Source organism: Cryptotermes secundus, unplaced genomic scaffold (genome assembly GCF_002891405.2).
Source record: "Cryptotermes secundus unplaced genomic scaffold, Csec_1.0 scaffold16, whole genome shotgun sequence".
Taxonomy (NCBI): Eukaryota; Metazoa; Arthropoda; class Insecta; order Blattodea; family Kalotermitidae; genus Cryptotermes; species Cryptotermes secundus.
Window position 1 is genome coordinate 185,545 of NW_019718616.1, and position 14,287 is coordinate 199,831.

The 14,287-nt window shown below is 39.2% G+C and overlaps 1 long non-coding RNA gene across 1 annotated transcript in view; it reads right to left on the reverse strand.

Moving 5' to 3' along the window:
• LOC117282094 overlaps positions 1 to 12,364 on the reverse strand; it is a 127,804-nt gene extending 115,440 nt beyond the window's left edge. The window contains exon 1 of the long non-coding RNA XR_004512699.1: positions 12,139 to 12,364. This is a non-coding gene — a long non-coding RNA (uncharacterized LOC117282094). The remainder of the gene's footprint in view (positions 1 to 12,138) is intronic.
• Positions 12,365 to 14,287: the final 1,923 nt, after the last annotated feature.

Sequence of the window (14,287 nt, forward strand, 5' to 3'; positions counted from 1 at the left end):
AATTTTTGAAATTAAAAGCTCCGCGGCCCCTCTCTCTCAACTCTCTCAAGTCGTTGCTTCTAATCATCTTAACGCCTACACTTTCACTTTACTCTTACCAGAAGGACGAGCGGGCAAAGCCTGGGAACCTTCTTAAATCGATGCTCTTTCTTTCTTTCTTTCTTTCTTCTTTCTCTTTCTCTCTCTCTTCTCTTCTCTCTCTCTCTAAACGTAGGCGATGTTTTCCCCAGAACCGTTTGTTTAGAATGTTTCAAAATCTGTATTTTTCAGACCGTTCAGCTTATGCATATCCACAGACGCGTCGAGATTTTTGCAGACTGTCTAATATAGCAAGTTTTGAGGCATTCACGGCGGTGACTATGAAGAATTCCGTCTTCTGGCATATGACGTCGTGCAGATCTTGTCTGAATTGACGTTTCGGAGGAACGTATCTTCCATCTTTAGGGTAGAAAATTCTATGAACGAGGAGCCTGCGTGAGCAGGTGCTTGCAAACTACAGCCAATTCCAAGAAGAAGAAAATTTTCACTGTCTAATTTATGAGTTAGTCGACTGCAGTGTATTAGTCATACTGGATAATTGTCAGCTTTCTGTCGGTATTAATCAAGTCACTAAGAAAATCGGCAAGTTTATGTAAGGTTTGAGAAAACTTTTATTTTTTTCCTACTATTATGAAAAATAAAATTAAATACATATTGATTGCAAATATCGTAAATCTGTTAGAAGAACACGTGACAGTGTCCGTCAAAAATATATTCGGTGTTCAGTTTGAGACATGTGATTTGCGTTACACTGACAACATTCACACGGAATATGGGAACACAGTACTTGAAACACATTATTAACCACGGTTTTCCAGAGAAACGTAGTCCTCCTTTCTTTCCCTTTGTTTCTGACGTCTGACTTCTTTCCAATTAGTACGATTCAGTAACAAACAAGGATACAGCGCAGGAAGAACTCCCTTGTCGTAATCCTGACTGATCCTCTTTGACAGACTGTAGCTTCTTCGAGAAGTCCCTGACATGAGCGCGCAACTCAAAGAACCATAATCGAATTCGTGGGAGGAAAAATGATGTTAGTAGAGAGATTTGTTACTAACTGAACATAGCCAGCCTGCATGTTATTTGTCGGGTTGTCTGGCCGTGCAAGACAAAGCTGCAAAGTATAGACACTGCCAATCATTATACATAAATAACTTCTGATGTTACATATTAGTAAAAATTTTAAATATTTAATCGCCTGATTGTTATTTTTCGTACGGGCGTTTACATATTAACAGGTGATCTAGGTACTAGTATTCATTCTCTTCGTATTGTGCTATTTTATACATTTGTATTTAATTATATTTGTAAGGTCAGTTGTTCTTTTACAAATATGTAGAACTCTGTCGCCAAATTTAACACTCACAAACCCCTGTATTTTGCCTAGAGAATGTGTTTTCTATTCTATGTATTTTGTATATTTCTCAGGGCAAACAGCGATTATTTTTCTAATGAACGTTAAGCGAAAGACATTTTAAATGGACATGCAAATATCTTCTTTGACGTAAAATATGAACTTTTCAAATTATTATAAGAATTTCAGGTTTCGAAATATTAAAGTGAGAACCAGTACACGGAAAGAGACGGTAATAAATCCGAGAAGAGACTATAAAAAAGAGATTAAGAAAAACACAAATATGCTTAGTGATATTAGAAGGAAAGTAATAATTTTCATGAAATGATACTTTCCAAAAATAATTCTAAGTATACTGAGTTTCATCAAGTTTCAGATACATACTGAAATAACTTGTGTATAAAGGGCGTATTTCCCATTTCGTTTAGGGATCACGAAAATTAGAAACATGTCGCTATTGTGTCAACACTCCGAAATACGCATTTGCATGTTCACCAGGGAAAGTACCGAACTTGATCATTTTGTTTATTGCTAGCGCGGTGGGACATAGTTCCTTGTACTGCGGTCACTTCTGGCCTATTGTACCAGCTCCAGATGATAGGCGAGGGTGATTGTGGAGCAATTGATGGAATGAAGATTGGCAGAGGAAACCGAAGTACTCGGAGGAAACCTGCCCTAGTGCCACTTTGTCCACCACAAATCCCACTTAACCAGACCCTGGGTTGAACCCGGGCCGCCGTGAAGGGAAGCCAGCGAGTAACCGCTTGAGCTGTGGCGGGGCCAGAACTTGATATTACTACTATCAGAAATGTGCATTCTATACAATATATGAAACCCTTTGATCTTACTGGAGCCCATGTCGCTATATTACAGTTTCCAGCAGAAAACTCGTATCCCTGTCATTAGAAAGGCCACAGTATTGTGGTTAATGCACTTCTAAGTATTAACATGCTGAATATCACAGCTAACTCCAGGAAACATATTCTTTTTTTGGGGGGGGGAGGAAACTAAAAATCGTCTAATAATTAAATTATTTTCCGCCTTTTGTGTATCCCCCAAGGTTCACAGCTGCTCGCCATTAGTCTGTATCCTGTGCTCTTTGACCGAGAACATAAATATGAGTATAAGTAAAGTTACATTGGTATATTTTTCCTATATGCAAATAATCCAGAATACAAGACAAAAAAATATTTCACTCATAAATGAGTTAATAGTGGTTTATCGGTGATATCAGAAAATGTGTTTACGCCCTTACTTTGACAAACTGTTATTGCAGAGAAATCTGTGGACTTTGTCAAGCATATTTGTTAGATACACATTAGATTTTATTGGTATGTGTAACGCTGTGTTATTGCTAATTACCATTTGGGTCAAATTATTCTAGATGCTAAAATATTATGCGATCCTCTACCTATTTATCTGACTTTGGTATCCGTTTAATGGAGCTGACGTTACAGGATTACTAATTTGTTTTATATTGATCCCATCCAAAACCTGTAGTTATATTGCATTCTAAATATCAGTATTTAAAATGTGTTTGCTTGTGGAACACACATAATGTGAATTCATTTTGAAGCCCAAATATAATGTAGGTCTGCATTGAAAATCATTGGTGCGTTCATTGCGCTAGTATCGAGGTATGTGATCATTAATTGGGACTGTATAATTTTGATGAGAACAGAACAGAACGGATTTTGTAACTCCGTTTTCGTGCGGTACCTTCTCTGGCACTCTCTTCTTAAAAGCCAGTGGCACACAACATTCAGTGGACGAAAATATTCACCGATATTCTCTAATGAATACATCAAAAACTGCAGCCAGAACTGATCTCACTATTATTATAAATATTAATCGTAAGGTATTTACACAAAGGATAAGTCTGGAATTAGTTTCAGAAAACTCAATAGCGTCAATCTCAATTTAATGAATTTCGTAAAAAAGGTCAAAATATGGGCTACATTTTTATTCTAGGCCTTTATCAGCAGATTCTTTTTTCAACTGCTAAAATAAACAAATTCATTCCTAGGAAATGTTATTGGAATTAAAGTTTGAGAACTAAAATTTAATCAGTCGGTTTTTTGGGGGGAATATTGATTTTACAAACGTCATTATATGAAGAGACAACCACTAGTTGAACTGTCCTATAGTATTTATTACAGTTGCACAGTATACACAATAGTGAACTCACTGAACTAGAATTGTAGAACTGTAGAAATCTAGAACTGTAACTGTAACTTCCAAAATCAAAGTCAAAGTCACATTGTGACTGACGGTCAGGCAGTCAGTAAGTTTTGGTTTCGAGTCCCATTAGGGGCTCATGACCAGATATTAATTATTATCGTTTGACAGTTATGGTCTTGTTTCTGTGGGGCGCCCTCTCTGACGAGAAGACGGGTCTGTTTTTGTATATGCTGCTGGCCCTTGCCAGCGCATTCTTTCTTGAACTGTAACTTTCACTCAATGTATCTTCTTATGTAACCTAGAGTCGGATATAGAAAACATGTCACTGTCCGTATTGTTGTAGGATTTGCCTAGCAACTGCTGTTTACTCGTCGTTGCTAAGCAATGAAGCTCGCGTTGTCACACTTGATTGAATGTGGGCAGTTCCCACACCTGGTTCAAATTTGGCCTACTGTAGAACTTGCACATACAACCCAGATAAAATGAAAAATCTAATTTACTCCAAGAAACAAACATTTGCCAAAAACACATGCATAGCTAGTATAAAATTTATTTTCAAAATATACAAGGAATAAAGTTGAAAATGAGATTTCAATTCATGTAGGCCTACATTTCTCACTCTCTTTCTTTGCAGAAGAAAGTGTTCAGATGTAATCTCGAAAGAATATCTCAATCCGTATAAAGTTGTCCCTGTGCTTAACTGATTAAGCAATACGCCATGAAGGAGCATGGGGATGTGAATGTATAGATCCATATTTTCTTGACCTTGGCACTACTTGAAGGTGAGTGGTCAGCTTCATGCACCTGTCGCTTTACCCCTGGGAAAGAGCTCCCGGTACCCATTGGATAGGAAGCTGGGTGGGCCCCAGAGTCGGTCTTGACGAAGCGGAGAAGAGAAAATTCTTTATCTTACCGAGACTTAAACTCCGAACCCTCGGTCGTCCAGCCCCTTAAGCAGTCGCTATACCAACTGCGCTACCCCGGCTCACATGTGCCATGTAAATCAATATAACAATTTTCCTCGTTTTCTTAACACAAAGTGGACAGCGTTAAAATGAAGTGGTTTCAGCACATGGGCCGATACATATCTGCGAATTTCATGAATCACCATTGCACTCCTCACTTATCTACAATCGTCGCAAACGTAGTATTAATCGTTTTCAGAATGGTGCAATCACCATATTCCCACAGATTGCACACGAGGCACTTGACTCAAGTTCTCCTTTAGTGTCTTGGGAGGAAATGCCGTCGCAAAACAGACAGGACGCATTATTGGCCTGAATGTTCTCTGGTCGAGGAGCAAGGTCAAATTCGTTGCGATTGTCTGAAGGAAAGAAAGAGTTGGGTTCATTTTCATTAGAATGTCCTTCTGAAGGCTGTTGGAATTTTGCCTTTGCGACCGGCTAATCCCCCGTCAAAGGAATCCTACTGACTGTGTATGGGATTAATAAACAAAAAAGGTGGCCAGGGCCCAGCAAGGGTTTTAGAGCCGTAATAATAATAATTTAGTTCAATTCAGTTCAGTTCAGTTCATTTCAGTTCAATTCTTATTTATGTGCCGAGTCAACAGCCACAAGGCCAATTACAGACAGAGCACAGTGTAGATACAAGTAATTACATTATGGACGAACACAACATAAAGTCAAAGACAAGTTGCAGGCAAGCCTGGAGAGGAAGCACATTAATGCAGAGAAGTAAACAAACAAACAAAATAATAATAATAATAATAATAATAATAATAATAATGATGATGATGATGATAATAATAATAATATCTTCACAGACGGAGCGTCATTTCTTTCCAAAGAGGGAGAGAGACCACCCTTCTTCGTAGGATGGTGCAGTGATTGCTTTTGCGCCAGTTTTCTCACATCCACGGTTAGTTAGGGGACGATATGAGCACTAAAAATGTGTCAATAGGCGAAGCAGACTGATTGCTTCCGTTTTAAGAACCAGCCACTGGCTCCTTACTCATATATGTGAAAGTGCATGGAGCTCGAGAAGATTATGGGCTTTCACCTCCTGTCATCGCTGTAACTACTTTAGCTGCTACGACGTTCACGTCAGAAAGAGCGTTCTCATTCAAGGGACAGATTCCAGTAGCTCGAATCCATTAGTAATACATTTGGATATGCCTTTCCAAAATATTCAATTAGATCAAATATATCGAGATTTCGTTGGCAGTTGCGAATTCACTTTGCAATTTTCTCACTGCAATACGTCTTAAGGTGCCCTTGAACGCTATACCTAATGGCTGTAGCTTAAGGGTGAAACAGAAAGTATTGAAACAATTGTGACTTGAATTTCTCGGGCTATTTATATGAACGCATTAAGAATGTGGTTATAATGGCCGTACAAAGTCAACAAAAATAAAGAGTTTGACTTTTCCAAAAAAATCAATGAATCACTGAGGAAAATAACGAAAATTCATCCAATTAGAATGGTGAACACCGTCAGTGGAACAGCGGGGTAATACCTCATTAGATAGTTGTTCGCAGACTTTCTCGGAAAATAAACGTAGGATTAATGAGCTGTCTTCCTGCAACCCATAGCTTCAACGACAGTCATTAAACTTCCCCGTTCACTTATGTGAGAGGCGGAGACTGCCTCTAGCGTAGTGTGCAATAACGTCCACTACTGTATCCTGCACGACAGACAAACCAGTTTTGTCGACAAGATCGCGAGGTTTTGCGTCTCTTTATCTTCTTCCAAGATATTATAGGATCTGTCAACATTTTCTATACTGAAATCTTGCTCTCTGACGATTGACGTGCCACAAGTTCTGCACATAGAAAAGACGTTCTGAAGACGTCAAAAAATGTATCAAGTAAAGATGTTCTGTCATTACTGATGAAGCGAGCTGCCGAATCAATTTCTTGGGAAGATGTCGCATAAGCCATCGGCCACAAGTCTTTTTGCCTAAACCCATAAAATATTTCCTCCATCAACAATATGTATTTAAGGCCGCGCCATAGCTCAAGTGATTAATCGCTGGCATCCCACCGCGGCAGCCCGGGTTCGACCCTGGGTCTGGTGAAATGGGATTTTTGGTGTACAAAGTGGTGCTGGGGCTGGTTTTCTCCGAGTTCTTCGGTTTCCCTTGACAATCTTCATTCCACCAAATTCTCTATCATAATCACCCGGGGCAGGCTACAAAAGGCCAATCAGTGGCCTTCGTGCCGAGTGGACCCAGTTGGCCTCCACCCTCCCTAAGCGAATATGTATTTCAACACTTTATCTAACGCATCCCCTAGAGCAACCCTCGTTCATAATTTAGTGGCTGCTACTTGTTTCGGTGTTGTTTGATTTGCCAAAGTCTACATTGTCGTTTGCTGTGTTTTGAGAAAAAATCTAAATAAAAAAAGGATTTTGAAGTTCCTATTTTCTTTCCAGTGTCCTTTACTTCCCATTGTCTTCTTAAATCACGCGATGTAGTTTCCGGTCGATTTCGTGGCATTCTGAAGCACCCAACCTAATGCTATCCTATTCGAGAACTTTTCACACAACTTAGTTCAAGTATGAACTATTTTCGGAGGTAGCCAATATTACCAGCAACACCTGGTGAACATTTTGGTGGTTATACACGTAACCTTACCGGAAATACAACAAGACACTAACGTTTTTACACTTGGAAAATCTATCCCTGATTATTTTTTTCTTAGCGTTACAGTCCCAATTTTTACTTTGGCCTACCTTCATGAAACTCTTTGTTTCACGTCGGTTTACTAGATTTTAGACTTTCGGCAGGACTCCTTGGGCGGGTGATCAGCTCGTCGCAAGGCCTCTACCTGTACACAAACACAGAAAAACACACATACACACACACGCCCACGCACACAAACACTGAACATGTATGCTCTGAGTGGGGTGTTCGAACCCACGATCTCGGCTTCCGAGCGAGCGAAGACAGTGCATAACTCAGACCGCTCGGCTACCGTGACAGGCAACCTGATTAATACATTGGTATAAATATTGTATATTATTCCTGGAGTGTAATTACACTTACCACAATAATAGCAAACATACGCACATTTGAGAATGCTGAACCTGAACAATGAAGGATTAATAAGTCTCGACTATTGTGACTTCAATGGGGAGGCACTGTCGGAAGTTTTCTGTAACTTCAGATATTTTCCGTCAATATATGGCACAGTACGTCAGAACCCACCATTCCATATTCCTAGCCCTAGTCCATACTCACACTAATACCTCTAATAATTACTCCTTTTTCATATGAAAGATAACAAAGGGTTATCAGTTATATGGATATTATAGTGTCTGATAAGACTAGAAGTTTATAAATGCTGAATATGTAAGCACTTGGACGAAAGAGGTCTCCTTGAAATTATTATGTCATTCTCCTTGGCAGACTGAGGAATCATGAAACCTCTCTGTCAGGATAGCCCGAATAGTACCTACCGACTGTAGTTATGGAGCGCTAATACACTTCACCACATCGCCACGTCAGAAGGAACAGTCTACCTTGCTAATATGGAAGGCTCGCAAGGCAAAGGCAAAGGCACTCACTAATGCAAATCAAGTAAGGGATCACGGATTTAATCCTAATAGAACCCGCCTTGAGTTGATTGCTTTCCTTAATCAAAAAGGAAGATAGGCTCTTCTAGCTCAGGTTTGTCTGTCTTTCACTTAGGTCCTCCTGTAACGTTAACGAAGAAGGAAATAGTATCTGTAACACGTATTCCTTACGCTACTGCACTGTTCGGAACTAAATATTTCCAAACGAGGGTTTGAGTTTATGTCCAAGAATTTAAATCAGACAGAAACTGTGCTCAAGTAATAGGTCCTTTCCGAAAAGGATATATTTCACTAGTATTATCAACATCACCACCTACCACTGTTACCAATAATATTAATATTAATAATAATTATTTATTTATTTATTTATTTACGTGCTTACTTAATTGTCGAAAAGTCAGTTACAAAGAGAGCACGAGCAATAGAAACGAACAACAAAACAAGAAAACTTTCAACATTCAGACGATAATAATAATAATTTTATTAGTGCTAAAATGCCAACGTTCATGCTGTGAGAGAAATATATACACACTCACACTGAATGCAACTGATATTTTAATAATTAAGAAGGTACCAATGTGAAACTTGATTAAGAGTATCCGCTTTAGTTCCAAATAATACAACGTCCCTACAGACAACATTACTAGCTGAATAATACCTACAGAACGACAATTTTTGCCTGATCTATAGACATTGAACACAGAAAAGTCTTTGAAGTACCGAGCAGAAATTCGAACGGCAACACTTTCAGAAACCGAAGTAGGCTACAGAATTTAGTATCAAGACACACTTGAATAAGGACGGGTGCATCAAATCCTCTTCAACTCTGAAGCACAAGCATAACTATAATGGACATGGGGAAGGAGACGACTAAGCAGAGGGCTGCAAACTTCTGCTGGATGCGTTCCAATTTGCGAGCATCAGAAGATATAATAGAATTCCAAACACCAGAAGCTCACTGGAGCTTAAATCTAACTCAGGTAAAATATAACAGATATGCGAACAGTGGAGGAAAGAGAAGGATAAGACTCGTATGCAGTGAACTGCACACAACAATTTAGTACAGTCAGAAAACACATAGTTAACATTATTGTGAAGTTAAGCTTAGAGTCCAGAAATACTTGGATATCAGTATAGATTACAGAGGACTGATAAAGATCACATTCGTAGCTCTATACGTGTCAGTTCTTCTGCGGAAGAATATAACCTCTTACAGAACGCATGTCAAGCTGTAGCAGGATCCAAAGATTAAGGGAGATAATGGAACAGTAAATGTTGATATAGTCATTCATTCAACAGTAATCTGTCAGACGACATAAATTCCTACAGTCCATTCGCGGAGACGAGAGAGTCCTCGTAAACAAATGCACGCGGTGTCTCCTTCGTTCTTTGAATGAAATCATGCAGCAATCACGTGATGCATGTATCGTTGCAGGGGCGTCCAAAGTTCACTCTTCAGTCTGAATGCAGGTTAACGTGCGTCCGAATGCAGTGAGTACACTGAGTAACTGCGCGCTTTGTCTACTCCTTGCTGACAGCTGTGGCGACTCGGGGCTTGCTTTGTTTACGCTGACTGTCTCGTCTCCGCGAATGGACTATAGGTTGTTGATTGCGTCATGTACGTCACTAATATAATTAAAAGCAGATTGAGCCGGGATAGCGCATTCGGTTTAGAGACTGGCTAAGGGCTCGATGGCAGAGGGATTGGAGTTCGTGTCCCAGTAAGGTTAGGAATTTTCTTTGTTCCGCAGGCTCCAAACCGATTCTGGGGCCCACCCAGCATCCTGTCCAAATGGGTACCGGGGGATCTTTCCTTAAGGGTAAAGCGGCCGAGGCGTTAAACTGAAAAATCACCTCCAACTAGTGCCGAGATCTATACATCCACTCCCCAGTACGTTTTCATGACTTAGTGTTTAATTAGCTAAGCACATGGACAACTTTACTTTCAACTTTTCTTTTACTGAAGAGCAGAAGGTTCGGACAAACTGACCCAAATTTATTTTATGGTTATATAAATGCGAAACTACGTCCAGAACCACCGGAAATTTGTAGGGCACTAAGCGTATGAAGAAGCAGGGCATGAGGTACAACGTCAAATACGCGGCTAAGATCAAAATAAATAGCATTAGCGTCATGCTGACGATCGACTGAAAGTGTAATAACGTTAAAACTGGTTACCTTATTGGTGATAGCAAACTAATTTTTAATAAAACCAAGTTGGCAGAGATTCAAACTAGAGTTTAGTAACCTTGAACATTGTCATGATTGAGGAAATTCAAATAATATGGAAAAGTTATTAACAATCGGAATGAGTCTGCTATTTCTGGCAGAGGCACTGTTGTTTATTTTAAAAAGAGGAATAACTTCTGCCTCCTTCTGTAAGTTTGGAGAAACATTACTGAGATAAAATTTGGTACAAAATATGTTAAAAATAGATACTAAAATTAAAATATAAAAGCCAGGATTTTCAACAAGCCGAACATATTCAGAAGATTTCAAAATTTTGGGGGTTTTTGAAATACTCCGAAACGGAAAAGAAGCTCGGATAAAATCTCGGAGGAAGATGACAGAGAGGGTAAGACACCTGAGCAATTATTATTATATACTGACTGAAAATTAGTAGAAAATTCATTGGAAACTTAGCATGATTCGACTAAATGAGTATCATTAATCTTAAGCTGAAATACGAAATTTTACTCCTAATAAAAGCCATGTATTCCCCAGTTTTTCTGGGTGAGGCTTTAAATTATCATCAATGTACTCCCACTTCTAACATCTAAGTACTCGTATGTCAGACATAATTTTAACCTTAACTGCTTCCGACAAAGGGAGAATTCACTATTATTTTGAAAATATCTATAAAAGTAATTTATTTACCTGATGCATTACATTAAAGAACTAGACAAACTAACATGATAATTTTGATTCTTCGTTGGAACTATTGAGATTCTCCTGTTTTATAGCATCTTGGGCAATAGCATTGTGGCTGGCTACAGCAGGTGGTACCAGTCATATTTCGGGAGAAAGTTATAAAATAAATATAATCCCATGTCTCAAGACTGTGCTGTGAATATTTGTAATTTTGAGTAAAACAAAAATGTCAATAGATAGAAAAGGAACTTTTGACTCAAAAGTTAACCAAAATAACACTGTAAGTCATTGAATGTAAAATAATAAAGATAAATATACTACTGCTGCTGACAGATTGAAATCGTTGACTAAGGTTAAATGCACATTTGCAGGTATAGATCGCATCTCCCTCAAGTTTAGTAACGGAAATTTGGTAGAGATATTTGAAGCTTCCAATCGAAACCAAGAGTGTGAACACTCACTAACATAACAACCTGAACATTCCATATATCCAGTTATAATACTAATCTGATTACCGTATTTACGCATGTATAGGCCGCACATTTTTTGCCAAAAATTCAAGAGGAAAACTGGGGTGCGGCTTATATTCGAAATATTCGAAATCACACTTCATTTAAAAAAAAATTGTATTCATAATTAGTAATACAGGGTGTTCTACTCCTGAAATAATATTCCAAGAAAATTATTTTTTCTAAAATTTCTGTCTGAAAATTGTGCCGCGGCCTATACACGCACGCCGCCTATACATGCGTAAATACGGTACTTTAACATAATGAATCATGAGCAAAATTATTCTGACCCGACTAGAATTCGAGTATCTGATACTTTACCCATAAGCTCAGCACGCTAACCCGTGAACCACATTTTACTGTTGAGGTTTCGCTTTCTTTACTTAAGTATGACCTTAAGCATCAAAGATTATTAGGAATGAAATTCTGTGCTATGATTTATGTCGGGAATAAATTGTAACATATGTACTGAAACTGGTCTACAGGTGTTACGTATATATCATAATATAGATATGAAATATAAAAAAACATTTCATTCATGGAGCTCATGACACTGTGACATAACAGTAATATGCCGAAATATGAAATAAACACAGGCAATGATAATTATGCGTATTTCTGTAAGCAAAAGAAAGCATAGGCACTTACCATTCTGTCGCTTGAGAGACCTGTAGTTGCGCCAGGTTCTGTTGGTACTTCCTGTTGCACTAATTTGGGTGAACAGATGAACGGATACAAGTTGAAGGTCACCAACCGCTGACTAAGCAGTAAAGGAGTGGACAGAAATGTATACAACAATCTTGTCTGACAACCTGAATGAGTGAGACACCTGAGAGCCTAAAACATAAATGGGGATGATGTGAACTGGATCCATTTCACTAAGGATGGGGACAGAGGCGGGCTCTGGTGAGCAAGATGTTGAACTCCGGAGTTCATAAGAAGCGGGAATTTTGTTGAGTAATTAAGGTACTGTGTAGGGCCGAGCCATAGCTCAAGAGGTTAGTCCCTGGCTTCCCACCGCGGCGGCCCGGGTTCGATCCCGGGTCTGGTCAAGTGGGATTTNATGGCTATGAAGAATGTCGTTTTCTGGGATGTGGCGCTGTGTAGATCTTGTGTGAACCGACGTTTCTGAGGAGCGAGCGTCCATTTCAACAGGTGGCTGCAGTTCCCTTAAGAGACTGTCACTTGTCACATATCAGCAGCCTCATACATGATTCGAGGGTCTCAAGACGCTGAAGATTCACACTGTTACAGTCTAAATTTGACACCGTCTACTCTGACAAACGCTTGCCAACCTTTTATAGGAACATACTACTTCCATCTTCGTTGTAAAATAGTGAGGCTTTATGTTCCTCCGAAACTTTTGGACACCCATACCAGACCACATGACGTCATAATGCAATATTAACTGTTTTTATTGCGGCGTTTTTGCCCCATGCAAGAACAGATGAGCAGCAGGATCAGCCGTTTCTCGGTAACACGCGCAAACAATGGAATAACGGGATTATGCAATCCGCTTCTAGGCAACGGCGGTCTGCGCTACGCAACAGTAGAACTGTGTTTTCCGTTTTGTCCTTGCCGCGGATATACCAAGAAGACTTCATAGTGATTTTAAGTTCTAGTTTTTGTGTTGAGATCCATTGTTAGGAGACGACTAGTGGAAATTGAGAATCCTAGTGCGTGTGCAACGTTGAATTGTAAATCAACAATAGCGCTGTGATAATTGTAACTGAGAGAGATGTAAACGAATTGTCAATAAAACCAATCACACACCAGTATCTTGTACTTTATTAGTAATATTCAAGATAAAACCACTCATATAAATTCAAACATTATATGTGCAGTTCTCATATTCATTTTGCAGCCTGGTTTATTCCTCTGTCCTTGTTGCAGTCGTTCTCCAAAGTTCATGTTCATATGTGTTTTCAGACAACGGCCATTGCATATTTTGTCTTGTGAATCTGTGGTAAATAATCAAATTTATTTACTTCTGCCAAACCATCATTAAGGACTTGTACGATACAAATAAAAATTAACCAGATGTTTGAGTATAATCACACAAGATAACTAACTCTGTGAAATTGAGTTTGCCTTGGGAACCTCGCAGGAATTTTGCCGGGGGGGGGGAATTCACCGCCATTTATGAAACCCGAAGTTTCATTAACGCATTTTCGAAACATTACGCTGAATCGTATCACTGTCAGTTATCGTGAGCCATTTCCATCCAATCCACACTCTGGCTCACGATTTATCCAAGATTTGTATTAATACATATCATCCTTCTATCTATATCTATTCCTCCTATGCTGTCAGTAATTTCATTAATAGTGAGTAAACCTACCAAGCCACGTCACATTACGAGTTTCCTGCCACGGCACTCTGAGTGAGACATTTCATTGTGGCGAATGGGTTCACGGACAAAGAGGCCTTGAGGCGCGGTTCTTGTGCTGCATCTTGTTCGACTATGGTTCTTCCATATCGTAAGAGGGCTGCGGGTGAGCGGGGTCATGTATCAAGGCACTTGCCTTGATACAAATATCAGCTCTTCAGTACTATCTTAAACCCTAAATTGATGTCGGTGTTACTTCAGCTAATATTTCTAGGAGAACTGTTACAGTTCAGAAGGAAAGTCCATCCCTTCAGCTTTTCTGTGACCTCTGACACAATTAGCGTCGGAGGTTGGCAAGGAATTACAGTGAAAGCTTGCATTATGAACAGTCTGTTTCCTGCTGATGAACCATTGCTGCATATGTAGAAGGTGAGGTATGTATGTATGTATGTATGTAACTGTCTGATA